This window comes from Marmota monax, unplaced genomic scaffold (assembly GCF_021218885.2).
Source record: "Marmota monax isolate L192 unplaced genomic scaffold, Marmota_monax_Labrador192_F-V1.1 WCK01_AAM20220418_F8-fsc00083, whole genome shotgun sequence".
Classification (NCBI taxonomy): domain Eukaryota; kingdom Metazoa; phylum Chordata; class Mammalia; order Rodentia; family Sciuridae; genus Marmota; species Marmota monax.
The window spans coordinates 6,861,848-6,888,025 of NW_026692848.1; the positions used below are offsets into that span (position 1 = coordinate 6,861,848).

At 46.3% G+C, this 26,178-nt stretch overlaps 1 protein-coding gene across 3 annotated transcripts in view; it reads left to right on the top strand.

Annotated features, from left to right (window-relative positions):
* The first annotated feature begins 2,105 nt into the window (after positions 1-2,105).
* Positions 2,106-26,178, top strand: part of Agpat4 (1-acylglycerol-3-phosphate O-acyltransferase 4) — a 104,447-nt gene continuing 80,374 nt past the window's right edge. Inside the window, exon 1 of one of the 3 annotated variants that reach the window (XM_046449377.2) lies at positions 2,106-2,265. The gene's annotated coding sequence lies outside the window, so the exon portion shown is untranslated. Of the gene's footprint in view, positions 2,376-8,190; positions 8,566-26,178 lie in introns of those variants that run through there. The other 2 variants (XM_058580954.1, XM_058580955.1) reach the window with 2 other exon arrangements.

Genomic DNA, 26,178 nt, shown 5'->3' on the forward strand with positions numbered 1-26,178 from the left:
AAAGACATTAAAGTATTGAGGATGGAATAAGAATTGCAGTTGTCAAAATTTTAAATTTCTCATTGTTTCTATTGAAATCTTGACTGTACTTGTTATAAATACAGCACAAATTTATGCACTTGTAGGTTTTAAAATAAATTCCCATTCAAAACTCAACTAGCTCTATCTGAGAAGTACTTGGAGAAAACCCTTTCACGTTTTCCTCCAGCAATGAGTTCATGAAGTGTTAACTTGAAAAGTTATGAGAGAACTTTTTAAAAATTGCTTTGCTGCAAGAAGCTTATCAATATCCTTGACAAGCATTTACTAGATGACCAAACGTGTCTCCACAGCGACACTAACATAAACCATTGCCACAAGAGGGTTTTCAGTTCTGATCTTTTATGCCTCCAAGGTCCTTGATGCCCATCCTTGTGCTTTGGTGCTCTTTGTTCTCCCATCCCAGGTGATCCAAATGCCGCTGGCCCTAGAGGAGCTTCTGTTGTGCTTGAATTCGGGACCCCCAAAAGACCACCAGAGACCAAGATCGATGTAAGCAGCAAAGAGGTGTTTATTGCGAGCTAGCTCGATCCTCCGTGCACACACACAGCAACTGGTGACGCTGAGCGGCCCCCAGCCCAGGGTTTACAGCAGTTTTATACATTCTTTGGAGAAGGCAGGGACCCCCCCACATACATCATAGCATCTCTTAGCAAATCATCACACACCGCGGGAAAATCAAATAACAACTCTAAAACATGATTAGCACATTCACTGGAGGGAACAAGTTGGGTAGGGGTGATTGGTTACTATAAGAGGGGGATTCCTTTGAACTGATTGGTTTAAGCCAGGAGGGGTGTTCGTGCTGAACTACATGGTTTCCCAACATGTTATCAACCACCATAAACTACTGGGAGGGTCATCTGGCATCCCAGGTATTTCCCTGTCTCATGCTGATTGGTGGCTGCTAGGGGATTGCTATGGATCCCCACCTAGCCTGACTGAGTCAGGGACACCTGGCACAGCATATCTCTCCTGTTATTTGTAGATAAACAACTTAGCAGGGTGGGAATGTGCCTAGGAGTGTTCTGTGGGTCTTTCCAAGGACAAAGGTGATGTCCCTTCCTTGGACAGGCTTTGCTCTGAGGTAGAGGCTGGTTTTTCACTTCCAAATCCTGGGTCCTGGGTTATGAATGCCCTCCCCTGGCCCTGTCACAACCCAAAGAGCTCTCTTCACTTTCTGCATGCTTGACACACTGTTGGGCACTTTTGTGGCTCTTTGGCATGCAGTGTGCCCTAGCTCTCGGGAAGCACGTTCTACTTTGCCTTGTGGACTGCAACCATCTAGAGACCTGGGCGAGCGTGCGCCACAGCCCCCTGTAAACACTCAACTATTTGAGACAATGGCTCTAACAGCGAACATTTGAAGGGCATCCACCTTCAAATGTTCGAGATTGAAATAATCCTCCAGGATCGTCGGAGTCCTGGCATTTTGGTCGTTGCCACAGCCTGCCCTCTTGAAGTTGCGGGGACTCTGGGCTCAGCTGTGCTGGGACCCTCCAAGACCCCGCCGTGAGCGCGCACGCAGTGCTGGCCAGCCCCGGTGAGCAGAGGCAGACCCCGGTTCTGCAGACCCGGCCTCCGGGTTCCACCGTCTCATCTCCCGGGCGTCAGGCGTGCTTTTGCAGAAGGGGCTTTCGGGCTCCTCCCGCGGGGCTTCCTCCAGCAGAGCGGAGGAGCGGAGAGGGGCTTCCGCGGACAAATGGATCCTGGGGGGGGGGGTGCCGAATTCAATCTGAGCCTCCTGCGGATGGTTCCAGGTCGCCCGCCCGGGGGGGAGGCTGGGTTGAGGAGCCATTTCGGCGGCGCGGGGATGCAACAGGACTTGGGAGGGGGGCGCCGAGGAGGCCCCTTGGCCCGCTTTGTTGGCGATGCCGGCCCTCCGCAGCCAGACCTCAAACGCGATTCCAAACGCAGGCGACCGGGCACTTCCTCGCACTAATTGGAGGGGGCAAGGGGTGACTCATATTACACAGTGCGACCTTCCCTCCCCGGGCCGCTAAATCCTAGCTTTAAAAGGAAGTGACATGGGTGGGGAGAGACGTCAGCTGAGGATCACTTTTTTTTCTTCCCGAAGGGTCCACCCCTTGGGTGGAGTCTCGCTTTTTCTTTCCAGCGTTGGCTGACTTACAGCTCCTGTAAAGTGGTGGCAATTTCTGAACCCCAGCCGGCTCCCTTTCAGTTTCTGGCTCTTAAGTCCATGTGCCCAGGGCTGCGAGGAAGGAGGTATGTGCTCTTGGTGCCATTTCCAGGCACCTTCTCTGGGTGTGGCCGATGTCTGGATCCCCTGCCCGCACCGTGCTCTCCTCGCCTGGGTTTCCTCGGACCTCTGGAGGGTAGGCTGGCCGCGGGAGCGGGCGGCCGCGGGGAGGTGCAGGGGGCCTGCGGGGAGCCGGGGGCGGCTGCGCGGCCACCCGACGACCGCGGCTTTGTGCGGGGCTGGGGAGCGTGCCTTGCGGGGTTCCACTTGCAGCCGCTGCTCTTGGCCCCTCCACCCACTGCCCCCGATGCAAGCATTTTCTCTGCTGAGGATGAAGCTGGGGAGAATGTTCCTGATACATATTGCTCTCTTTTGTGTCGTGCAACGTGTTCTTCCGTCTTTGGCGTTTCTATGGCAACCACAAAAATACTACACCAAATGCAGACCCGACCTAAATTGATTTATTTGTATTTCCTTTCTGCGCCTGTTGTTGCTTGGGCTTGCTGGAATCCAGCATGGCTTGGTGGCTACCCCTCCTCACTTTCATTTTGGTTTTTCCCTATCACAGGAGGGCTGGGGGAGGGGAGTTGTCAAGGAAACAGGCATTTGTAATCACCTCTTTATTTACTTATTTTGGGGCCTATGAATTTCTCCATCATATCTAGGAATTAAAAACGGAGTACTTTGATGTTTATGCAAGTCTTTAGTGTCTGGGTTTTTTTTTTTTTAGAAAATCTAAACATTTCTTAAGATGTGATATTGACTGCAAGCTAAGGAGAAGGAGTGTTTATAGGAAGGAGGTGAGATCCTTGAAATAAACTTTCAGAGAGTGCCTGAGAACTCGCACTGATAAATAGTTATCAGCTACCCAGGCTTGCCTACATAGCTCAGTATCTTTAAGATGGGTCTTTGCTCTTGTGTGAACTTACGGTAGCATTAATTCAAAGTTCAGTTTGGACCTGGGGGGAACAAATGGTAACAACCAGCAGAATTTTCCATGTTTTGTTTGTGCATTGCCCTTAGGTGGGTTACCAAGCCTGTTCACCCTTGTTAAAAGTGAAGGTTGATGGACTTTCTGTTCCAAAACTGTAGGATTAACCCATCTGTGCTTATTAGTTAACCATCTTCAGCTGAGGAAAAAAAAAAGTCAAGAGAGGGAAGGAAGTTTGTGAGTGTGTGTGTGTGTGTGTGTATGTATATATGTGTAGGTGTGCCAGGAGAATAGGGCCAAAATATCACAAGTCCCAAGTTAAAACTACAGAATTGTCTTCATGTTCTGTTTGGGGAGAAAGACTGATTTTTCAGAAAAAAAAAAAGAAAATTATTATCTACTTTTTTAGCAAATTAAATATAATTAGAATCAAATAACACATCTCTTAGAAAGACATAATCCAAATGGACCTATTAACAAATGCTGCTTAAACTGATGCTTTTTTTCAGTCCACGAGGAAATATTTAATAATAAAAGACCCTATGCTTTTGATGGGCAGCCTAAATTACCAAAATTACATTACCAACTCCATACTGGATTCCTAAAATTATTTGTAATGAGATCTGTGAAGTTTGCTTAGTTCGATCCCCACCTTCACCAAAGGAAGCCTAAAACATTGCTTAGAATCCTGAGTAACCCTGCCAGGTGGGAGCAGGAAGAAGGGGCGGTTTTAATGAGGCTCTGTTTTCAGAGAGGCTCATCTAAACATGCTATTATCTATGTCTTATAAAAGTGACTACAGCGCGAGAGAGATCCCGAGCATTTCAGATTCAGAAGTCATCCAAGAATCTTGGGGCTAAATAAATAGCAGGTACAAAGCTAGAACTGAAAGGAAAGACAAGGGAAGATTTAAAGGGCACAGCCCAGATAAGTATTGTCAAAAGAATACGACCCTCATTTTGAAAAGCACATGTCAGTTCACATAGAGAGACGGTGGGATGGTAGGTTTTCAGTGCTTGTTCTGGAAGGAATTTATGCCAAGTCACTGTTTTTCTAGCCTGAAAATGGACCTAAAGGATGTAGAGTTCCCACATGACCTTCCAAAGCAAATTGACAGTGTATAAGTCAAAGTCTGCTTTGTGAGCTCTCTTGAGTTTCCAGAGCAGGCATTTCAAAAAGCCTAGTGGTATGGAATTCAACGAATAGTAAGAACCCTATGGAAGCATAGCCCCAAACAAGAAAATGAAAACCACTTTGTGATATTCAGAGAGAGGTTAAAATAATTAGCCGTCTTGAGCTGGGGAAGGTAATGCTGCAGCGGATGTGAATTCGGGGCTCTCTGGAAGAGGCTGAATGGAGGTGACGCTGAGTTAACAACTGAAGCGAGGCAGTCATTGCCTTGGTTTTCACCATCTGCAAGAATCTGACTCGGTTGTTGTGAAACTAGTGAGACAAGTAGAAGGTATATCTTAGTCACAGGGGAAATGTGCATCTTCTAGGTCCATTTTCAGGCTAGAAGGTCTGCTCTCAAGTTTAAAATCCACCTTAACAGGGTGGTACAGTGCAGGAGAGCACCCAGCTGGAGAGGAGGAAGTGGCATGCAGCTAGTCCTTGAAGTTCACCAGGTGGAGGAATTCTTGCCCAGGATGCCCCAGAAAGCAGAGATGGGTGATAAAGAATGGATCATGGATCTAGCAAGCTTCCTGGTCCAAGCAGAAGTCAGTCTTCAGTGGAGAAACCAAGCAGGTATGCTCTGTGCTGGCTGAAAGAATAGAAGCAGATACAGATTCAGGAACAGAATTTAAAAAAAAAAAATCAGTTCAAGAAGGACTTAAAAGAAAGACTGACTTCAAGACGGAGTCCTTATCCCCACCCCTTCCACCCCACCCCAGCCCTGCTCCCCTAGTACAGGGGTTTGAACCCAGGGCTCTCTACCACTGAGCTACATCCCCAGCCCCTTTTAATTTGTATTTTGAGTCTGGGTTTCAATAAGTTGCCTAGTCTGCCTGTGAACTTGAGATCCTTCTGCCTCGGCCTCCCAAGTTGCCTACAGGTGGATCATACCGGATTCCAGGTGTGCTAGCGCTACCTTGTGTGCAGAATCCTTCGTAATCCATTAATGTTTTAGCTGGAGCTCAAAACTTAAAAGGTTAGACTTAAGTCAAAATTTAAATATGTAAGAAAAAAATTTGAGAAGAGGGAACCTCAAATGTACCCTAATAAGACATCCTCCTAATAATTCCTACCACTGCTATTGCTTAAAGTCATGGGTGCTCTGATGGCCATTTGGTGGACAGTGCAATTTGTCCTACCTGCCATATTCTGGAAGGAGGGTGGTGGCATGGAAACAGGTGGCATTCACGTTTCTGAGTGGGTTTTGGTACCCTGTTGGAGAAACATGTCAGCGCTTGTGCAACATTAACAGAACCTGGGCAGCTTTAGTACAGCAGCCTCTGTCTATGACAGAATGAGTTAGAAAGCTCGCATCAGAACCCAGAAATCTGGCTTCCTGTGTGTGCTTGTGAGGGGCAGCAACACTGCCAAGGCCGAGGGAAGAGGACCCCTCTGCACAAGTGCTTATTGTGTATCTCTATGGGTCAGGTGAGCAGAGCAGGCACTTTCAATGCCAGAGCCTTCACCCCTCCAGTGGGCGTTGAAGGGACAGCCTGTGACTGGCTGACTCCTGTTTTCTTCTAATGATAGGATTAGAAGAAATGTCCTCAGAGCAATGTCTGTCGAACATCATCATGGAGCCATCTTTCTAACCTGCCTTTTCCAGAACGTACTCTTGCTCCACCAAGATGGCCTACCTGTTTTCCTTCCGTCATCACTTTGTTGCTCCAATCTGTTTTGCTCTACTTCTGTCTTTGACTCCAAGTCACAGCTTCCAGTCACCCTTCATTCATTCATTCATTCACCCACACAGGCAGACCACCCATCCATTATCCATCCATTCAACAAATAGTGTTGAGTGTGACGTCACAGGCACTGTATGTTGTGACATAGCAATAAGCAGGAAAGTAGTTCTCCTCTAAGAAGCTTAGGAACTAGCAGGGAGGCAACGTGGCAACTCCAGGGGACCCTTACGTTCCACAGACGCATTTGTCAGCTAATGACACTGAACATAGTTTCATTGAACAATTTTATACATAGATCATGCTAGATAGGGAAGAGTGTGTGATTAGTCATTGATTGTTGTCTATTTTACTTTTTTCCCCCTTGTTGGTTGAGTGTAAGGCTGGGAAACATTTGTTAATTAACAAAATGGGAAGAAGCAGGATTTCCGGCCCTGGTATGAAAGGCTTGGGTATTCTCTTTCCAAAAGAACAAGCTAAGCGAGATCATCTGGAGCTTTCCTCTTGTTTTGAGTTGCTCCTACATTTCCCAGGGACTATAAGCTCCCCCCAGGTAGACATAAAATGTAGCATGCTTTTAAAAAGAGAAGCTGCCTTCATCAAAATTGTATGCCCACTGACGTCATGAATCCTCATTTCCTGTGAAGCTTATTCCCCACAACTCATTCCAAGTCCATGTCTTGTTCCAATAGGAATAAGGGGTTTTTGCCCCCTGACATGTAGAAATAGCGGGTCACCCAGGCCAGGCGGAGAAGCCATTTCGACAGCTGTGCTGTGGTCTTCCCTTCCTATTCACGTTGCAAAGCTCCTCCTGGTAGAACAGTTTGCCCCACTTCATTTCTACCTTAGTCTGGAAATCACATGGGCAGCAAGACAGAGTTCATTTGGAAGACCTGCCCCTGTGTTTGGCTGGTCTGGGGAGAAAGAATGCAGCATTTTCTTTGTGATTTCAGTCTCAGGAGAGATCATCTTGTCCCTCCAGCATGAAGCTGATCCCTGTCACTTCTTGTCTCTGCTCTCTTGGGTAAGACCGAGGAGCTACTTCAAGGTCCTTCCCCTGTGGAGTCTGTAAGAGGAGAGTGCATTTTGGATTTTATGGTAGTTTGAAGCTGACACTAAAATGCTTGCAGGAGAGGGTTCCTCAGTATGGGGGATGACAGGCAATTTGCAGACAGTGAGGTGTCTGGCCCATAGGATATGTGAAAATGCCATCCACATTGAGTGCTCCCTGCATGTCAGTCTGTTTATTAATTCATGGTATCCTCATAAACACACTAGCACGTCAAAACTGTTATCACTTTCCCCTTACAGAGAAAGCAAGTAGAGGGATGGGGATGTGGCTCAAGCGGTAGCACGCTCGCCTGGCATGCGTGCGGCCCGGGTTCGATCCTCAGCACCACATACAAACAAAGATGTTGTGTCCACTGAAAACTAAAAAAATAAATAAATATTAAAAAAAAAAAAAAGAAAAAAAAGAAAGCAAGTAGAGATTAGCAAGACTTCCAGGCGTGGTGGCACATGTCTGTAATCCCAGAGGCTCAGTAGGCCGAGGCAGGAGGATCACAAGTTCAAAATCAGCCTCAGCAACTTAGCAAGGTCCTAAAGCAACTCAGTGAGACCCTGTCTTTAAATAAATAAATATTTTTAAAAAGCTGGGGATGTAGCTCAATAGGTAAGTACCATTGGGTTCAATCCGGGTTAAAAAAAATAAAAGGCTGACTCAACTAGGATTGTAGCAGAGCTGAGATTTGAACCCAGTTTCTTGCTTTCCAGAGCCTGGCTTTGAAACCCCCAAGTATGCCTGTGTTGCTGTGGCAAATTCTTCAGGATTCCCAGTGCCTGGTGCTCAACCCAGTACAGAGCAGATGTGCAGGAGATTTTCCTTTAAATAATGAACAAAGCTGGACCACAGAGACCTTCCCCTTGCATGCTTCCATCCTAGTTTGTAAGAGCTGCAGAAATACTGCAAGAGAGAAGTATTATAGAAACTGGAGGAAAACTCAGCAGTGCTGATAAGATGTGCTGCCATCATTTCCAGGGAATGTGGTCTATTGTGTTTTAGTCAAAGACCTGAGATGGGAGCAGGGGAGGACCCTGTGGTTAAAACATCTGAATCCAAGCTGTGCTCAGCCCAGGGTTTAGCCAAGGTTGAAGCTCCCTGAGCGGCAGCACTTAAGGGTACTCCCAGGGCTGCTCTTCCTGGTTCCCGAGGCTGTGGCTGGATGGAATCCAAGGTTTTCTTTCAACCTTTTGTCGAATTTCATCACTGTTAAGTTTAAAGGCAGATCTGGAAAGATACTGCCAGGGCTCATCTTGGACAGAGTTGGAAATGAGAATGGGAGAAATGGATTGATCCAGCAGTGAGATTTGCTCTGTCTCCCATCTCTATGGGCTCCTCCTGAGCAGTCAATTCTCTGTGGGCAGAGGTTAACCAAGGCTGATGAAATTTTAAAGCACCAAGCACATCTTCTTCCCGGGATGCTGTAGCCAGAAGCATACAGTCAATGCGGTCATCTGAAATTTTACCCTGGATCCTACTCGTAAGTCACCTAGCCCATCCCCTCTCTGTCCTCCCTTTTCCACCGTGGGGGAAGGTGGGCCGAAAGGAGACAAGATGAGCCACTTCCGTCCTGGAATATGTGGACACCTTGTCTAGCCACCCTTCCACCGTCTGTCTGTTTCTCTGATATTTTCTCTCTATTCAGCCTTCAAAAAACAGGAACTCTTTCTAGATGCAGGACTATAGTATATGATAATTATTTCTTGACAGGTTTATCTTAATTACTGCAGTGGTTCTTACTGATGGCACAGGGTTCTTAATTGTACTGTTTTTAGCACAAAACAGAGCAGCTGGCCCTGAACACACATGGCACTGTAGCCTGGAGAAAACTGGGGTGCAAGAAGTCGGGTGGTCAGGTGGCCCGTGTGGTCTCTCAGCCAGGCTCTCCCAGGGCAAGACTTCTCAATCTCATTACTATCGAGGTTTGGGGCCAAAGAATTCTCGGTTGAGGGGCTGTCCTGCGTGGGCTAGGCTGCTGAGCAGCATCCGTGGCCAATCCCATTAGATGCCATAATAGTCCCCCTAGCCCTAGGCCTAACAACATGTTCCAGAAATTTCCAGTTATTGCCTGAAGGGACAGAATTGCCCACCACTGGGAACCACTGCCTGAGGGAATTTGCACATGCAACTCCTGTTCTCTGAAGTCCTGTTGGTCTGCTCCTCGATTTCTTGTCTCCTTTTATTTTATTTTTTTTTTTCAGTTGTAGGTGGACACAGTACCTTTATTTTATTTGTTTTTATTTTTATGTCATGGCAGGGATCTAAGCCAGTGCCTCACATATGCTAGGCAAGTGCTGTACCACTGAGCCCCAGCCCCGGCCCTGTAAACCTTCTGAGGACTCATTTTCTGACAAAGATGGGGGAGGAGGGGTGTCCCCACCAAAATGGCAATTTATTAATTTAAATTCACAAATACTTTAAGAGAACTTGGAAAATCATACACTGAGTGAAAGGCACACGTGGAACGATGCAGTATTGAAATATGTGGGGCTTCTGGTAAATCTGCATGGAGAATGCTCTCAGAACCAGGGTTTCTCGTAACCAGAGTGACAACTGGGAGCTGGGTGTGACTGGGTGGCCTGACAGGGCTCCACCCAGGACCCTTCCCCCTGCCTGGTGGGGTTGGTCTGCAGCCTTCTCCTTCTCCCTCAGGGAGAATTCGCTTAACCTTGATTCACAGATGATTAACAGCTAATCTACTAAGGTCCTCCTCCCACTTCTTGCCGGGAGTCTCATTCCTGCTAGAGAAGGAGGCGGGGAGTTCCTGGAGGAACCTCCATTCAGGACCTGTGGGTTCTCCACCAAAGTCGTGGCAGAAATTAAGGATGTGTCAGAGGCACAGGCAGAGACTCGATTAGGAAAGCAGAGACAGGCAAGGGAGAATGCGGGTCATCTCGAGAGCCCGAAGCAGCAAACCTTGCTTTGGGGTGTTAATATTTATGGAGGACGGTAGCTCCGCAGTAGCTAGGGCCGAGCTGGAGGTGGAGTCGGGATAGGGTTACACAGTTCACCCTGGTCTCCCTGTGTGCTGGCCCATTGCCCCACATTGGGTCACTTTTGCAGGCGAAGACGTGGGCCAAGGATGAGGACTGAATTGCTCACCAGTTGCTTCTTTTGTTCTCCATCAGTTCATAGTGTTGCCTGTGTTCCAATGGCTTATGGATACTTTTCCTTTGAGAGAATTTCCTTTCTGTATCCCCAAGTTCCTATCTCATCCCCAGCCATGAACTTGCTTCCCACCACCCAACCCCATCCTTTGAAGCCTCCCTTCTCTGTTGCTTCCCCTATGAGGGGCCACCTTGATGGCCTTCCTGGGCCACCTGCTCCGCCCCCTTCAGCTAGGGCCTTAGTTGTTCTTCCTTGGGGGACACTTGGGTTCCATAACTCCTGTGTCTTCCCATCTCCCTTCCTTCCAGACCTTAAAGATTGACAGGAGTGAGATGAGTCTTTTATTCTATCTTCTCACACAGAACCCTATTAGAGCATCCAGAACCCTATTGGAGCATTTTTGGCCAAATTCTTGTGTTCAGGCTATCAATTACCTCGCACTAGGGGTGCAAGAATGAATCTGATGCCAGCCATGCCTTGGAGGAGGGCAGGGTAGCAACCTAAATAGGTCATTTGAACACCCTGAGATCAGGTGTGTACACAGAGCATTGTGGGGACACTGAAAGGGGACTACCTGACCCCCCACACCCACCCACACACCCACCAGACGTCAAGTCAGGGATTCCAGAAATATTTCCTAGAGTAAACCCTAAGTTACATCTGGGAGTGGGGGACACTCATCCTAATGTGCTTATGTTACCAATGTTTTTGCCCCTTAACTAGTTCTTTTCCCTCAGGATTGTGGAACCACTAACAAGACCAAGCTCCCAGCGAGCAGCACAGGGGACTTTTATCCTTGGTCAGAATAGGAGAAATGGGAGAGAGACTTGCGAATCACTTACCCTCCCCGGGGAGATGGAGGCTACAGAAGGGGTGGAAGGGGTGGGGGGCCGGGGAAGGGGAGGATATTTCTGTCTTTTCTGGGAATGGGTGGAGATTTTCCAGGAGGTTGAGCACCACTCCTTTTTGCTCCTTTCTTTCTGGTTCTCCTCCTGGCCATTGTCAACAGTTATGGCCCTGGTGGGAGGGGTGGTCCTTGGGCCTGCAGTTTGGGTTCTAATGAAGGTTGCGGTTGCCTGGGGTCACTCTGGCCGCTATCTTAGATCCAACCAAACCATTTCGAGAGCCTGCAGGAAGAGGAATTTCTGGCCTCAGGCATCCTTGTCCTGGGAGATAAGCAAGATTAGTGCTGGGTAGCATTTCTGTAGGTCACCTGGGCAGTACAAGATTGGGGGTGAGGGAGACAGCACTTGGTTTCCGGGAGGCTGGAATGGGAATCAGAAAGAGATGGAGATGGAGGGATCTGGCCTGGTAAGGAAGGGACTTGGAGGTTGGGCGAGGCTAGAGTTTCACTGCGACCCTAGGAAGGATGTGGGCTGTCCCAGCAGGAAGTAAAGGGGCCCAAGAACTGAATCACCTTGTACATGAGGTAGTTAGAGGGTCCCTCTGCAGACCTGGGGAAGGGGGATGGAGGGGAGGGAGTCAGTCTGAGAGGTCAGCAGAACTGGATAATGTGTCGAGGGCCTCTTCCACACTCTAGAGTAGTAAATACAGGAAACAACAACAACTTTTCTGTGTTATTCTTTCCAAGTGTGGCTCACTGCATTGAGTTTTTAACCTTGCCACGTATGCACCTCAAAAAGCAGCACTTTATTCAGCCTGCTGTGGTATGAACTTTACAGAAAGTGTCTCATTCATCCTTTCGCCATCCACACCGAATTTTCTCTAATTTGATTTGAAACTGAGGACCACAAAGGTTAACTAGGTCCTAGAGTCGCCATGACTTTGCTCTGTGGTGAAACAATTGCACATACTTCCTGGGCTCGTTCTTGCCTTTCCCCAGTCTCGCTGGATCTTCTTTCAGGCTGAAGAAGTTTCCTTTAGCTTCAAAATGTGCAGAGATTTTTTTCCATCTCAATCCCTCAAATCAGAGGAAAACTTAAGAAGTTACCAAGACCGAATGGTCTGATGAAAGTTTCACGGGATCACTAAAACACTAATTTGACCCCCATTTCTAGAAGACTAAAAGGAGTGAACTTTTACAGGTGACTGGGAGAAAGGATCATAGAGAGTTTGCCCAGTTTTTTATTATTATTATTTTTTATGTTGGTTCCAGGTTTCGCTGCGTTAGGGCTTCCTCTGACTCCCGCCATCTTCTCAAATGGCTGAACGATTGCTTGTCTCTCCACAGTCAGATCAGCAGCAGCTCCAGTCAGGCTTGCTCCCCAGAGAAAATGTTGCTGAAAGCTCGGTCCTTGTCCCTGATGCCAATCCAATGACAAGGACAAGTTTTGAGAAAAAGGAAAAAGACAGTTTATTGTTTTGCTAGCAAAAGAGAAGCACCGGGGACTCCTGTCCCAAAGGCTGTGATTCTGCCCATCAGCAGGAACAGGGGGCTTTTAAAGAGGTGATTCAAAGAAAATGAGGTTAGGGAGGAGAGATCAGGGAGAAGATCAGGGAGAAGGTTGGAAAAAAAGAAAAAAACGTGAATTTCAAAGCGACAAGGGAAGAATCAAGTGAAGCCTTGTTAGAGAAATGCCCCCCCTTCAACATGGACTTTGTAAGGTCTGCATCTAGCTGTGTCCTGAGGGTGCTGAGCTGGCCACCTGTCAGTCAACATGCCATCAGTATGGTGGGAATGTTTCATCAGTGACCACCTGGGGGGTTGCCTGCCTGCTCCACTGAACACTCTCCATGAGCAGTGTAGACAGGGGCCTTTTAGGGACTATGAGGAGTGACAGAGAGGGAACAGGACTAGGAACAGCCTGGACTGGGCCTCAAGCACGGCCTTTGACTTTCTGTCCGAGAGACCTTGAGCTCACTCAGACCAGGAGCTGAGTCTTGGTGTGCGTTGTCCCTGGCACTAGGATTTGACTTATCCAAGGTCCCCTTGAGTGTGGCCCTTGTTTCCTGGCCTGCTCAGTGAGGCGTCCAGGTGAATGTGCACTCGGCAACGGAGGCACCGCGTGCGGAGGTCGTCTGGGTGTGTGCAGAGCTGCGATCATCTCAGTCATCTCGCTCTCAAGTGACAGTTTTGCAAGACCTGAGGGAACCTTTTTTTTTTCAATGCTGGGGCTGGAAGCTAGGGGCACTATGCTACCGAGCTACAGTCACAGCCCCTTTTAATTTTATTTTGAGACAGTCTCACTAAGTTGTCCAGGCTGTCCTTGAACTAGCGATCCTCCTGCCTCACCTTCCCAAGTTGCTGGGATCACAGGTGTGTACCAGGATGCCCAACTTCCAAGGAAAAGATTTATTAAATTGAAACAAAGTTGCATAGGCTCTGATATGACATGCACAATTCCCATGGAGTTTGAAGACACAGCAGAGGCTTTTCAGACTTAGTTGCAGCCTCCCACACTGAAGGAACATCTGTGGTGGTTTTGAGAATGAAACTGAGCTGGGTGGTCTCTGAGTAACTCTGGGAGCAAGGACCTTGTTGTGGTCTCCTGGCTTCTTCTTCTACCATCCAATTCCAAATGAGGAATCTGAGTCATGAGGTTGGGTGGGATGGAGTCACCAGCCAGAGTATGCCTGCCTGGATTCTTTCCTTCTCCGTTCCCCGTTTCTGATGGCATATTTGATGGAGGGCTGCTTGGTTCTCTTGCCCCTGGTCTCTGGTCACCACCTTTACATACCTTCCCTTGTTTCTGCTAGAGAAACCCCTTCTCTGGATGATTCCAAAGCCTACTCTGTGCTCTCCTCTCTCCCGTCACCTTGGACAAGCAATTGCTGATCCTGTTGCCACAGTGTACACGTTACCCTTACGTTCTCATGCAGGTGCTTACACTGGGGTTGTCTTTGAAATCTGAGCACAACACGTGTGTGAAATTTGCCAGTTCACATCTTAACAAGTTGTCCTGAGCATCACTATGAGGGTCTCATGCTCCCCAGTGGGGCTGGAGAATAATTGGGCCCAAATCTCCAAAGCTTGGGTGGGACTTGTAGTAATAAATGGAAGAGGAACCAATAGGCATTCCTTTTCTCCCTTTTTACAGAAAGATGTTGGAGGAGAAAAGCAGAGCTATGGACAGGCAGACCGGGGACAGGTGCACCAGGGACAGGCAAGCCAGGGACAGGCGAACCAAGTTTTACTTGATATATTGGAGAAAAAGAAGGAAGGATGGTGGAGCGCTTTCATTAGCATGTGTATGCATCTGTGTGTGTGCATCTGTGTGTGCGCATCTCTGTGTGTGTGCATCTGTGTGTGCGCATCTGTGTGCGCATCTCTGTGTGTGTGCATCTGTGTGCATCTTCATGTGTGTGCATCTTTGTGTGTATCTGTGTGTGCATCTGTGTGTGCGCATCTCTGTGTGTGCACATCTGTGTGTGTGCATCTTCGTGGATGTGCATCTGTGTGTGCGTATCTGTATGTGCATCTGTGTGCGTCTTTGTGTGTGTGCATCTGTGTGTGTGTGTGCGCATGCAGCCTTGCTCTTTTCAAAACGGTGTTGGTAATTGTGGCTGTGAGGTGCTACACAATCCAGGAATTCACAGCAATCATTTGAAAATGGACATGGTGCGCTGCTGAGGCAACTGCACACAAGAGGTGGAGCGTCCAGCCCAGTGCAACTCCCTTTGAAGGATTCATGGGGGTGGAACAGCGGGCCTTGTGGGGCAGGGCCTGATGAAAATGGAGAAAGGTGTTCCTGACCACGGAGTTTAGCTCAGATTAAACCAACAAGTCTGCTGACACATGTCACCCGTTTAGGAGCCAGAATCACCCATGTCTGGGCGCGAGCACTCAGCCGTGTGGCCCCCTGGCCCCAATCTGAATATGCAGTGAGCAAAGATGCTGTTGACACCCTTGTGCTTCATTAGGCTTCATCTGATTTCACTAGAACTCCTGGCTCACCAAGCTCGACCGCCTGGCTTCCCAGGTAGGCTGGGAAAGCAGCTATTGGTAGCACGTCGTCTCCATCTTAGAGGTGAAGATGCGGAGCTCATGTAGCCTTTGTGTTACCCTCAAAGGCACCAGTCCTTTGGCTCTGAGTCCCTGTGCCAGTGTCCTGGTCGACACCCTCACCCTGGGCAGCCCCTGCAGGTTCTGCGTGTTTGGGCTCCATGTTGTGAGTGCAAGCACCTGAGGTCCACTCACAATACAGAGAAAAGGCATCAAGAGGACACACCCCGCTGCAGGAGTGCCTTTCTCCCTGGTTGGCTGGTTGGCTGGTTTCCTAACATGTGTTGGGTGTTTTTTTTAGTGGCATGATAGAAAGTTCTAGAAGGCTGTCTGATCAACATCTATATCTGGACAGAAGGTAGATTAGATGCCTAGTTCCCCACATGAAATACTGTGTGGTGGACATGGCTGACCCTTCAGTCTGTTCAGTTTAGGAGAATTTCTTCACCACCAACCAGGGCCAGACCCATGTGGGATACTAGATACAAGGATGGGATACATCATGGCTCCCAAGGAGTCCAGCGCTGTGGGAAGGTGGACATGTGTGCAGAGGGAAGTGACATTCATCTCCACCACGGGGCCTTGGCCCTGTGCAGGACCTCTCATGCCATTGGTCTCACTCACTCACACAGGGAGTGGTGAACTGGCCTCGAGGGACCATGAGAAGACAGGAAGGAGGCCCCAGTGTTGATGCCAGGGCTTGAGCAGGGTTTCCAGGGTCTCCAGGGTCGAGCCCACACATTTGGCAAATCAGCAAAGGGGAAGAGGGAGAGGAACAGAGGGGCCAGCAAGTTCCGGGGCTCAGAAGCACCGACAGGAGCCTGCTCAGAAACCACACCAGCACGAAGGCTGTCCTGGCCTCTCCCCACCCCCTGGGGAGGCAGGGGCCTCACTTTCACTTTTTATTTTCAAAACACTGCACATTCCCGGGGGCGGCGGCAGTCTTCCACTTTATCTTTTGAATTCTCGCCATTCTTTCCTGCAGGAGAGCGAGAACATTTGGTGTCCCCACTCCCCAGGATGGAGCTTCCATAAATATTTGTTGAAGGAATGAAAGAGCCCTGGAGGAAGGGGCTAAGAAATGGACAGCCCAAGGCCAGGGGAGGGCTGCCCCTCCGTCTCCCCAGTAGCTTGGCTCGAGCCAAGATGGCATCATAGCAGCAAGCTGCTGGTTCAGAGGCTGCTTTTGTTTAAAAAGAGAGAGAGAGAGAGAGAGAGAGAGAGTTGAATTGCTTCGTCTTTTGTTTGTTGGAGTGGGCTTTAGCTTGGTACCATAGAGTCACCAGTCCCTAACGTTGACCGTTCCTGGGCAATGGGAATCCCTTCACAGGGCACCTCTTGCTCAGGTCTGAGGTCAGATTCCAGAAATGGGTGCAATTCATTGTTGAGCTGGTGCTGGGGGCCGGGCAGGGCAGCTCACAATCTATACAATTGAGCTAGCTGCTGACTTAAAAAAAAAAGAAAAAGAAAACCCCTTTTTCAAATGATATGTCCTTACTTTCTGTTATAAAATATCTTCCAGAGTTGGACAGATTTGAGGAGTTTTCCCGTCAGTAAAGTCAAAGTACCATTGAGTCAGGGCAGCTCCATGGTGTCTAAACTGGGCTCTCACTTAGGATGCCACCCTCAGAGTGAGGCTCGGCTTTTACAGTCTTGAAGTCCTTAACAGTCTTTGGAAAAGGAAACCCACACTCTCATTTTTTCCAGGTCCTACAAACTACCCATCGCGTCCTGCATTGAGTTGAGAGTTCATTGAGCTTCCATGTGTGCCAGTTACTGTGGAGTGGCTACAGTGCCCCCCTAACTGGACAGATTCACAAAAGCGGGACCTCAAGGCTGGGCAGCAGTGGTAGTAACCAGCAGTGGGCAGCTGGCACTGTGGGTAGCGCGGGTCACATTACTGCCACCTCAGTCTCCAAATGGTGCCCTGTGGCTTTTAGACCTTGATGTGCTCAGAAATCTATTGTGCAGCATCATGACTGTAGTTAATAATAATGAATTCTATGCTGGAATGGGGCTGAAAGAGCAGGTTTTGAACGTTCTCACCACAAATGATAAGCAGGTTGGATCTTAACTATCTTGATCAAATCGTCTCCCCATGTAAACGTGCATCAGAACGTCATGTTGTAGACCATAAACATACATACTTTTTAACTTGTCAATTAAAAAGTAACTTTAAACATCTGTGATGAAACAGTTGCCAAGTCCTTCACATCCAGCACGTGATTAAACTTTCCGCCAAGTCTTATCAAAACCCAGCCTGAAACATGGCTCTATGTGGATGATACTTCTCTGTTTCTAAGGAAGGAAGATTCATAAAAAGAGGTGCCAAAGTCCAAGCCTGAAGTTACTCCAAGTAAGAGAATTCTTGTCCCAAAGAGGATGAGAACTTAATCATTTGTGTGTGTGTGTGTGTGTGTGTTAATGTAATTATCATTCCCCCTTCTGTATTTTGGCTGTCTCTGTGGTTCAAGTCATGAATTAAAATGCACCTTTCAAATTTTCCAAGAGCATCAAGTTTACGTTCAGAGAAGGTAACATTTTTGAGGGGGAAAAAAAGTACAAAAAAAAGCAGAGTTCTCAAAATGGTACTTGAATACTCTCAATATTGGGCGAATCTGCTAACCTTGTTGTCAGGAAATTTGTTTTCAGATGGAAAGGATAGAACAGGGTGAAGGTGAAACTGCTTCCATTTTGAATGATCCCCATTGTTCCCGCCAAGACAAACCACTTTCTCAGGAACAGAATGAGCCCCACAGGTCCTCGATCTTTGAGGTCCCCTGGGGAGATGGGAAGACAGGAGACAAGTAGAGTTCCTTGTTTTCAACCCTGGGAAGTGTAAATGCTACAACTTTTATTGTGGTATGCAGGACCTGGTTCCTCCTGAATATCTCTGGAGGCAGGAAGCAGACACTGGAATCATGCTGAGTTACCCTTGGCCACTGCGGCCCTTATTGGGTGAGTCATTTGAGAAAATGCCAGAGCCAGGGTGTCGTTTTTATGTAGAGATTTGACAGACTTCACTGGAGCGTCCTTGTGTGTGAGTTGGTGAAACTGGGTTGGGAGGTCAGGTGAGGAGGCATGGCTGGGCCGGTGCTTAGGACACAAGAAGGTACAAGATGGCGCAGGCTCTCTTCCCATTTCTGTCCTCGACCCTCTTTCCCATTCTTTCTTATTCACATTCCTTCTACATTTCCATAAAGAAATTAATTTGACTTCTTCTATTCAATGATCCCCTTCTTCCATTTGTTCATTTACTGTTTAGTGGTTCTATTGATATAGAATTTACATACCATAAAATCCACCCGTTTGAAGAGTACAGTTGGATGAGTGTGGTCTATTTTTGAGACAGGGTCTCACTAAGTTGCTTAGGGCCTCATTAAGTTGCTGAGACTGGCCTGGAGCTTGGCGATCCTCCTGCCTCAGCCCCCCGAGTGGCTGTTATGGGTGTGCACCACTGAGCCTGGCAAGGGACTGCACTCTTGACCCCCAACTTGAGGGTAAATCATCTCCTAGGCAGCGTATGTTAGAATGTCAGCATTGCCGCCTTAGGAACTCATTTCTTTTCTCTTAATTATTTATCTCCCCACTGATTTCATTAACTAAATGAAGTTTTTGGCAACTCACCAATCTCATTCACGAGTGTCTTCCTCGGTGTCTGTTCTGTGGGATGCCAGGGACAGAGTGAGCCCGACACCACACCTGCCCCATGGAGCTGACCCGGGGAGGACAGCTCTGCTCTGCTCTGCTCTGGCTACCAGAGCGAGCTCCTTCAGCCCCTGTCATTTCTCCCATAGAGTTTGAGTCCAGGAATTTTGTCCAGATTTAATCCCAGTGAGTCTGCTAGAGCCAAGATGCTCAGCTGAGCCCTCCTGCTGGGGGTGAGCCACAGCAGAGCTTGTTTCTAAGCAGCCTTGCATGGAAAAAAAAGAAAAACAACTTCAACCCACTGATGATCTTCTCTGAACCTCTGCGCACAGTCTAGAAACCCCTGGTGGCGGCAGAAGCGGCTGTTGGTGCGTGTGCCTCTGGTGGATTTCCCTTGCCCCTAGAGACTCTGGGGAGCTGAGGGTGACAGTTGCTCTTAATGTCCTTGTGAGCTTTGCTCATCGCCTGTGTTGGGATCAAAGTTGAGGCCGTCCGGCTTCTGTTTAGGGTCTTGCTGACAGATCAGGTCAGTCTAGGATGGGCTTCAGCTTCCCTAACGGGCTCGGTGGCACTGAGGTCCACCAGCAGACCTCAGGGGGCTAGCCCACTCCATGCCTGGCCTCAGGGGGCTAGCCTGCTCTGTGCCCTGCTGATGGTGAAGTGTGTTTTCCTTACAGGCTGATATTTCCTGAGGGCTTACTCATTTCCTTTGTCTAAACATGATGCTGCTGCGACATATCTGGCCACTTTACTATGTGGACTGAAGTTGACTGTCGTATATCTTGTCTTCTACAAGTACCCAAGACCTGTGTTCTGTTCTTTCTTTTTTTTAAAAAAACAAAAAAACAGCTATATTGCAATATAGTGTACATCCCCTGAAATCTGCTCATTTAAAGTGCGCAATTCATTGGTGTTTAGTATTTTCACAGTTGTGTAGGCACCACCAATGTCCACATTTAAACACTTTCCTGACCTCAAATAGAAGCCCCGCACCTCTCAGCAGCCACTCTGCATCCCTCACCTCCTCTAGCCCCGGGCCACCACCTGTCTACTTTCTGTCTATGTAGATTTGCTGTTCTGAACACTTCATATACATCGAGTTATGCAATATCTGGCCTTTTATGAGGTTTCCTTCTCTTAACATATTTTTGAGGCTCATTTGTGCTGAAGTATGTATCAGTAATCCATTTCTTTTTGTGGCTGAGTAATATTCCATTTTATGGATATACTGCACATCAGCTGATGAACATTCAGGCCATTTCCAGCTGTTCTGACTATGAGTAATGCTGATGTGAAAGGTGTACAAGTTTTTGTGTACACATGTGTTTCGTTTCTCTGGTCTAGATACCTCCGAGTGGAGTTTGGGTGTCATACGGTACCTCAGTCATCTGAGGAACCAAAGCCCAGTATTTCTCATTTACTTCCCCAAACCTCTGAGGCTAAAGAAGCAATGATATAGGACTAAGATCTCTCAGACTCTCAAACCCAAGACCCTTATTATTCAGACCCATATCAGAATATAACTGTGGCATCAACAAAGGAAAACTTTATACCTGAGATACCCCAGGAAAAGCATGGGATGTCCTTTAGAAGGGTCAGTGGTCCAACCTGTGGTCCCATGGTGCTGGCCAGGTGGGTAACAGGGGGGGTCCAGCCTCTCCACACCTGGCGTCTTTGGGTCAGTAGAGCTGCGTGGTGTTCGCTGTCTGCTCTGCACCATCACCTTCATGATAGCAAGTGAGGTTTGCTGGGTGCGTCCTGCAGCGGGAGGCTTTTTCTTAATAAGGTCAGGACTCCGGCATCTTTGAGCCCAGGCCCGAGTTTCCAGAGCTCCCCACTCTGCCAGCATCTGCTTTCTTAGAAACAGTTCCTGTGAAGAGCACGATCGCAGCCAAACACACTTGCTTCCAGGGTTGAATCCCCATCTTGTTCTCTCCTTTGGTTCGTGTTTGCTGATCTCTAAGATCCTTAACTGCTCTTAGAGGAAAGCGGAGATCTGAGGATTACCAGAGTAAGTCCTAAGTGGCCCTAGCAGACCTGCGGATTTGCTAAGTCATGCTTCTTTGCAGGAGAAGAACTGAATGGAGTGGCCCTAGAGAGAGGTCTTGCGGGAATCCACGTTTTTGCTCTGGGCTCTAACGTGGTTATTTCTTGAGCGATCGATGTAAACAAGTTTGATCGCACTTAGTAGGTGCCACATAAATGTTAGCTGAATGAATCGTGTGTGTGTGTTGTGTAAACGTATACAACACTTTTTTTTTTTTAACTTTTTTGAGTGTTTTAAATCAGTTGTCTTATTTTATGCCTCCAGTAGTCTTGTAAGATAGGCCAACAGGAAAGGCAGAAGAGAAGACTGAGCCTCAGGGAAGGTAGGGTCAGAACAGGAGAGTGGCCAAACAAGACGAGCCAGAGAACTTTCCTGAGCGAGTCATAAAACAGCTACCCTAATAAATCAGTGCTTATTTAATATCAAATGGTGTGTGTTCATCTACCTTTGTAATCAGAAAATGCAGTGTAAAAGTTTGAGCTCCATTTTTTCCCTTGGAAACCTTTTATTGAAAACCCTATGAAAGTTTCCTAAAATAAAACCTATATAGAATTTAAAAATCAAAATTCTTTTGAGTTATTACAGTTAACAATTGCAACAATAACAGTAATAACTAAGACAGTATTTACTATTGGACTCTTTTTTTTAGCTTAAATATATTAGCCCTGTGGTTAACAATCTTTGTGAAATAATTGAAAGTACTGAGAAGCAGAAAGAAGAAAATGGATGTCCCCAAGATGTCTCTCCCATAGGAGCCTACAGGCGTGTTAATTGACCATCCATTTGGAAAAGCAGTTTGTTAGCAGAGAGTAAGTTGGAGGTGTGCATGTCAACCCCAGTGTTGATCGCTGCACTCTCCGCAGCAGTGAGAAAAGATGGAAATAAACTAAATGCTTGTCGATATGGGAACAGAATAATTTGGTTGGAGTCACACAAAAGAAATACTCCATCACCATTAAAACTGACTAGTTGTAGAACATGTTCAAGAAGAACGCTTAAAACAGTGTTGAGGGTAGAAAGGAAATTGCATAAGGATCCCAACATTATAAATGAGGTCTTGTTTGTGAAAACTTACGCACACAGTAAACTCTCATTTCAACCTTAGATTGTGAGGTAGCGTCAGGATCTGTAATTTTTTTTAAAGAAGCAAACATGACTAGACATCAATGTGGTAAAACGAACTATGTTTTGCATATTTAAAATACTTTATGCATTTGGGGAAGGAAAAAAAAAAGTCAGACAACTTACCATCCAGGGCACTTCCTAAACAGAGAGACCTTATTGTTATTTTTCTTATAAAGTTGGCTCGTGGGGCTGGGGTTGTAGCTCAGTGGTACAGCACTTGCCTAGCATGTGCAAAGCCCTGGGTTTGATCCTCAAAACCACATTAAAAAAAAAAAACTAAATGAACAAAATAAAGCATTGTGTCCATCTACAACTAAAAATATTAAAAAAAAAAGTTGGCTTGTGCCATACAGGTTTTTGTTGACTGTATATTGTAAACATCTTTTCTGTCACGAATAAACTTCCTCATTTTCCCCATCTTTCTGTTTCAACTTCATTATGTTCTTGGATGATCATTTTTTTAGAAAAAAAAAAATTACTGAGGCTTCCTTCGAAATTTTTTATTATTACTTTCTAGTTATTTATTATGATCATTTATACTTAATAACTTAGTTACACACACGTGACACCGAAGGAACACATATGTAAAGGTAGAAGCAGAATAACCATCTGGTTTAGTCAAGATGCACGGAATCTCGTGTGTAACTAAGATTAAAATACACACAGAATCCATTGAGAGAATTCCCCAAGGTGGGAATTTACGTGAAATCGATAATCACACAAAGGCCTGGATTGGAAGAGGGTCTCCGGTTCCTCCTGCAGGACCCAGTCACTGTCTCCACCTCCAGGATGTTTCCTGATGTCCCAGGCCAGGGGTCCATCCAAGAGAAGTGTTCAGGACCGCTGAGGATTTGCAGGACCCTATTCCTGCCTGCGTCCTGTCCTGGGCCACAGGACCCACCAGGTAGGAGGAGAGCCGAATGCCCTGCCTGTGGCATCCACCGCCTGTGCTCTAACAGGTGACAAAACAAAGACATCTGAACAGCTCCACTCGGCTTCTTGTTCCCCCAGGGAAGCCGTCCTCTAGCAGAGGGACAGGACTTGGACGGTCAAGAGCACCTCTCCTCTTCTGAGCGGGGAGACGGAGCCCCAGGAGTGGCCTGGCAGCTGGCCCGGGTATCTCATTCCCACTGGGCATGAGTGAGCTGCTGAGGACTAGGGCATGGCTTCCCCTTTGGGACCTCAAACTGGAGCCTGGAAAGGCTGAGCTCTAATGCTGGGGGACATTTTGGACCCCAGGAGAGAGAAGAGCCATCAGGTAGAAAGGCCAAGAGAATGAGGCCCAAGGATCAAAGATCTCCCAGAGCAGAGAGCCAGCGCTGAGCAGGGTCCTCCCCGTCCCTAACCATCAGTGACAGGCCTGGGCACTCGACACGCTCACTGCCAGTTTTCTCCTCTCTAAAATGAGTAGAGTATTGACCCCCACAGTTATTTCATCTCTGCTCGCTGGTATTCAATGCATGAACCTGCAGTGTCAATTAACACGGCAGACAAGGCTCTTTCAATGACCGTCTTGGGTACAGCTGGTAAGTATTAGGAAATCAGCTGATTCAGATCCTCACAGAGCCTTGTACCCCCAAATAAATGGCAGATAGTCAAAGTGCTGAAAATAAAATTACCTGTAAATAAATTCTGAGAATTTATTCTAAAGAAAAAACTCAAGATTCCAGGAAAAAGCTTAATGTCCACATTTGTTAATCACTGCATTATTTATTCTTGAAAAGACAAAAAGAAAGAAGCCCAAATATACAATAATGAAACAATTGGGCGATAATTATGATATCCCTAGTATTTCTACTACAAGGATATTTACATTGTGACACAGAAATTGAACATGATCTCGCACTAAAGGTTAAAAAAGGGCATTTAAAATTGATTGAACATAAGATCACAGCTATATTTAAAAATAAATATAGTTGAAATAACTGAACATTTGCCAGTTTTCTGCAGAACAAGAAAGTAGAGTAGAAAGAAAACTTTTCTAAGCTTAAACATTGTGAAAGAAATCACAGGACTTATTTCATAATAATTTAAACCTCTCGTAACCTAAAAGTAAAAGCAAACAACTGAAAAAAATGCTCATTTTTAAATGAGATAAGATGTTATGCTATCTAATATATAAAGAGCACATACAAATCAATATGCAAGATATAAATGAATAATAGATAATATGGAGAATTCAGGTTGAAAAAAGCAGTAGTTTAATAAATTTTAAAACTGAACAGCTTTTTAGCCATCCAAATAATGCAATTTAACATAATGAGACACAATTTCTAAGGCATGGAGAGAGTTTAGTTTTGTCTCTGTTTAGTTTTGCAGTATGTATGCTAGGCAAGCACTCTACCACTGGGCTACACTCTGGACCCTTTTATTTTGTTTTGAGACAGGATCTTGCTAAGTTGCCCAGGCTGGCCTCAAACTTGCAATTCTCCTGCCTCAGCCTCCCAAGTCAGCTGGGATGGGCATGTACTCATGAGCAAATTTTATTTGTTTTAAAATGAGAATTCTTGTTACTGATGAATGTGATAAATGGGTATTTGTGTATATTGCTGATAAGAATGTAAATAGTTGAAAACATTTTAGAAAGCAATTAAGCAACATTCACCAGATACCTTTAAATGTTTGTACCTGGGACCCAGAAATCTTGCTTCTGAGAATTTATTCTAAAGAAATAACTCAAGATTCCAGGAAAGAAGCTTAATGTCTTAATGTCCACATTTGTTAATCACTGCATTATTTATTCTTGAAAAGACAAAAAGAAAGAAGCCCAAATATACAATAATGAAACAATTAGGCGATAATTATGATATGCCTAGTATTTCTACTACAAGGATATTTACATTGTGACAGAAATTGAATATGATCTCACGCTAAAGGTTAAAAAAGGGCATTTAAAATTGATTGAACATAAGATCACAGCTATATTTAAAAATAAAAAAGCCTCTGTCATGGTTTTATCTAGCAAAGGAAAATTTTAAAAACCTGTACACAGTCACCAAAGTCTAGAAAACAAACCAAAATGTTGTCGATGTTCTAGGTGGTAAAATTTCGAAAATTCTACATTTTAGAACTTCGCAGATTTTTGTAGCGAATGTGAATTAATGTTAAAATGGGGGGAAGTTACTGTTCAAGAAATTTGTGACTTTGGGTGACTTACCCAGTGAGCAGGATTTCCTTTGCTTTTACCAGATTTGTATTTTAATAGAAGATTCTTTGTTCAAAAAACAGCAACAACAAAAAGTCAGCTCTGTGTTCCTCAACCAACATCTGCCCTGCCCTGCTGCCGGGCTTCAGTAGGTGATCTGCTTTCGTTTGGGTTATTCCCGTGTCGGTTTGATGTACTGCCTTGCGCAGTTGCCGTGTTGGATGGAGGAGCTCTCCATGCTGTTTGTGCGAGAGGATGGTTTAGAGAGAAAGTGTGGGTTTTCTGGTGGCTTTTGACGGGTCATCTGCCCTGTGTTCACTGTAAGAGACCATCTTCTCAGCAAGGACTCTGTCCGTTTGTGCTGTCATGTGTACACTCTTTTTGAGACTCCAGAGTTATCAGCATGGAGATTAAGTCACAGTAGATCATTTACGAGTTGTGGCTGAATCAACCCATGTTGGGCACCTGTCCATACTGTGGCAAGTGGTAGTATAGGTGCTTTAGTTTATTGGGCATGGTACTTACCGGCTTAAAACCTAGAGCCCCGCTCTCTGAGGATCCCCCAGGCTCTAATGCAGCACCATGAATAGAGCTATAACTTAAATGTGAGTCAATGAATTTTTAACTCAATGAATGAACGGGTAGCCCGAGGACAGGCAACCCGATGAATGGGTAAACATCAATGGACAAATGAATGTATGCATGAATTAAAGAACCCATCCTGGATTCCACTTAGAAATTGGAGAAACATTGCTGGCTTACCGAGCCTCTTTGGCTCCTGAACTTTATGACCGAATTAAGAAACTAACGTGAGAAAGAAGGCCTTGCTTGTGTCTCATCGCTGCTCTCATTAATGAAAGTTTTTGAGGAATAGCCAGTCCGCAATGACCCCAAAAACATTGTTCACATCTGAGTGCGTCAATATTCTTGTGGCTATATTGCAGAGCTGTCTAGAAACAAGGATACTGTAAGTCAACTTATTTTGGGCACTCACAGCCAGCAATTCTGTCTTCAATAAATGATTCATGTCCGAAAAGCATTTAGGTACATTTGTTTTCTAATAAATCTCTATTCAGGCCCATTATGTTCAAATCAAGCCAGGGAAATTGCCTAGGTT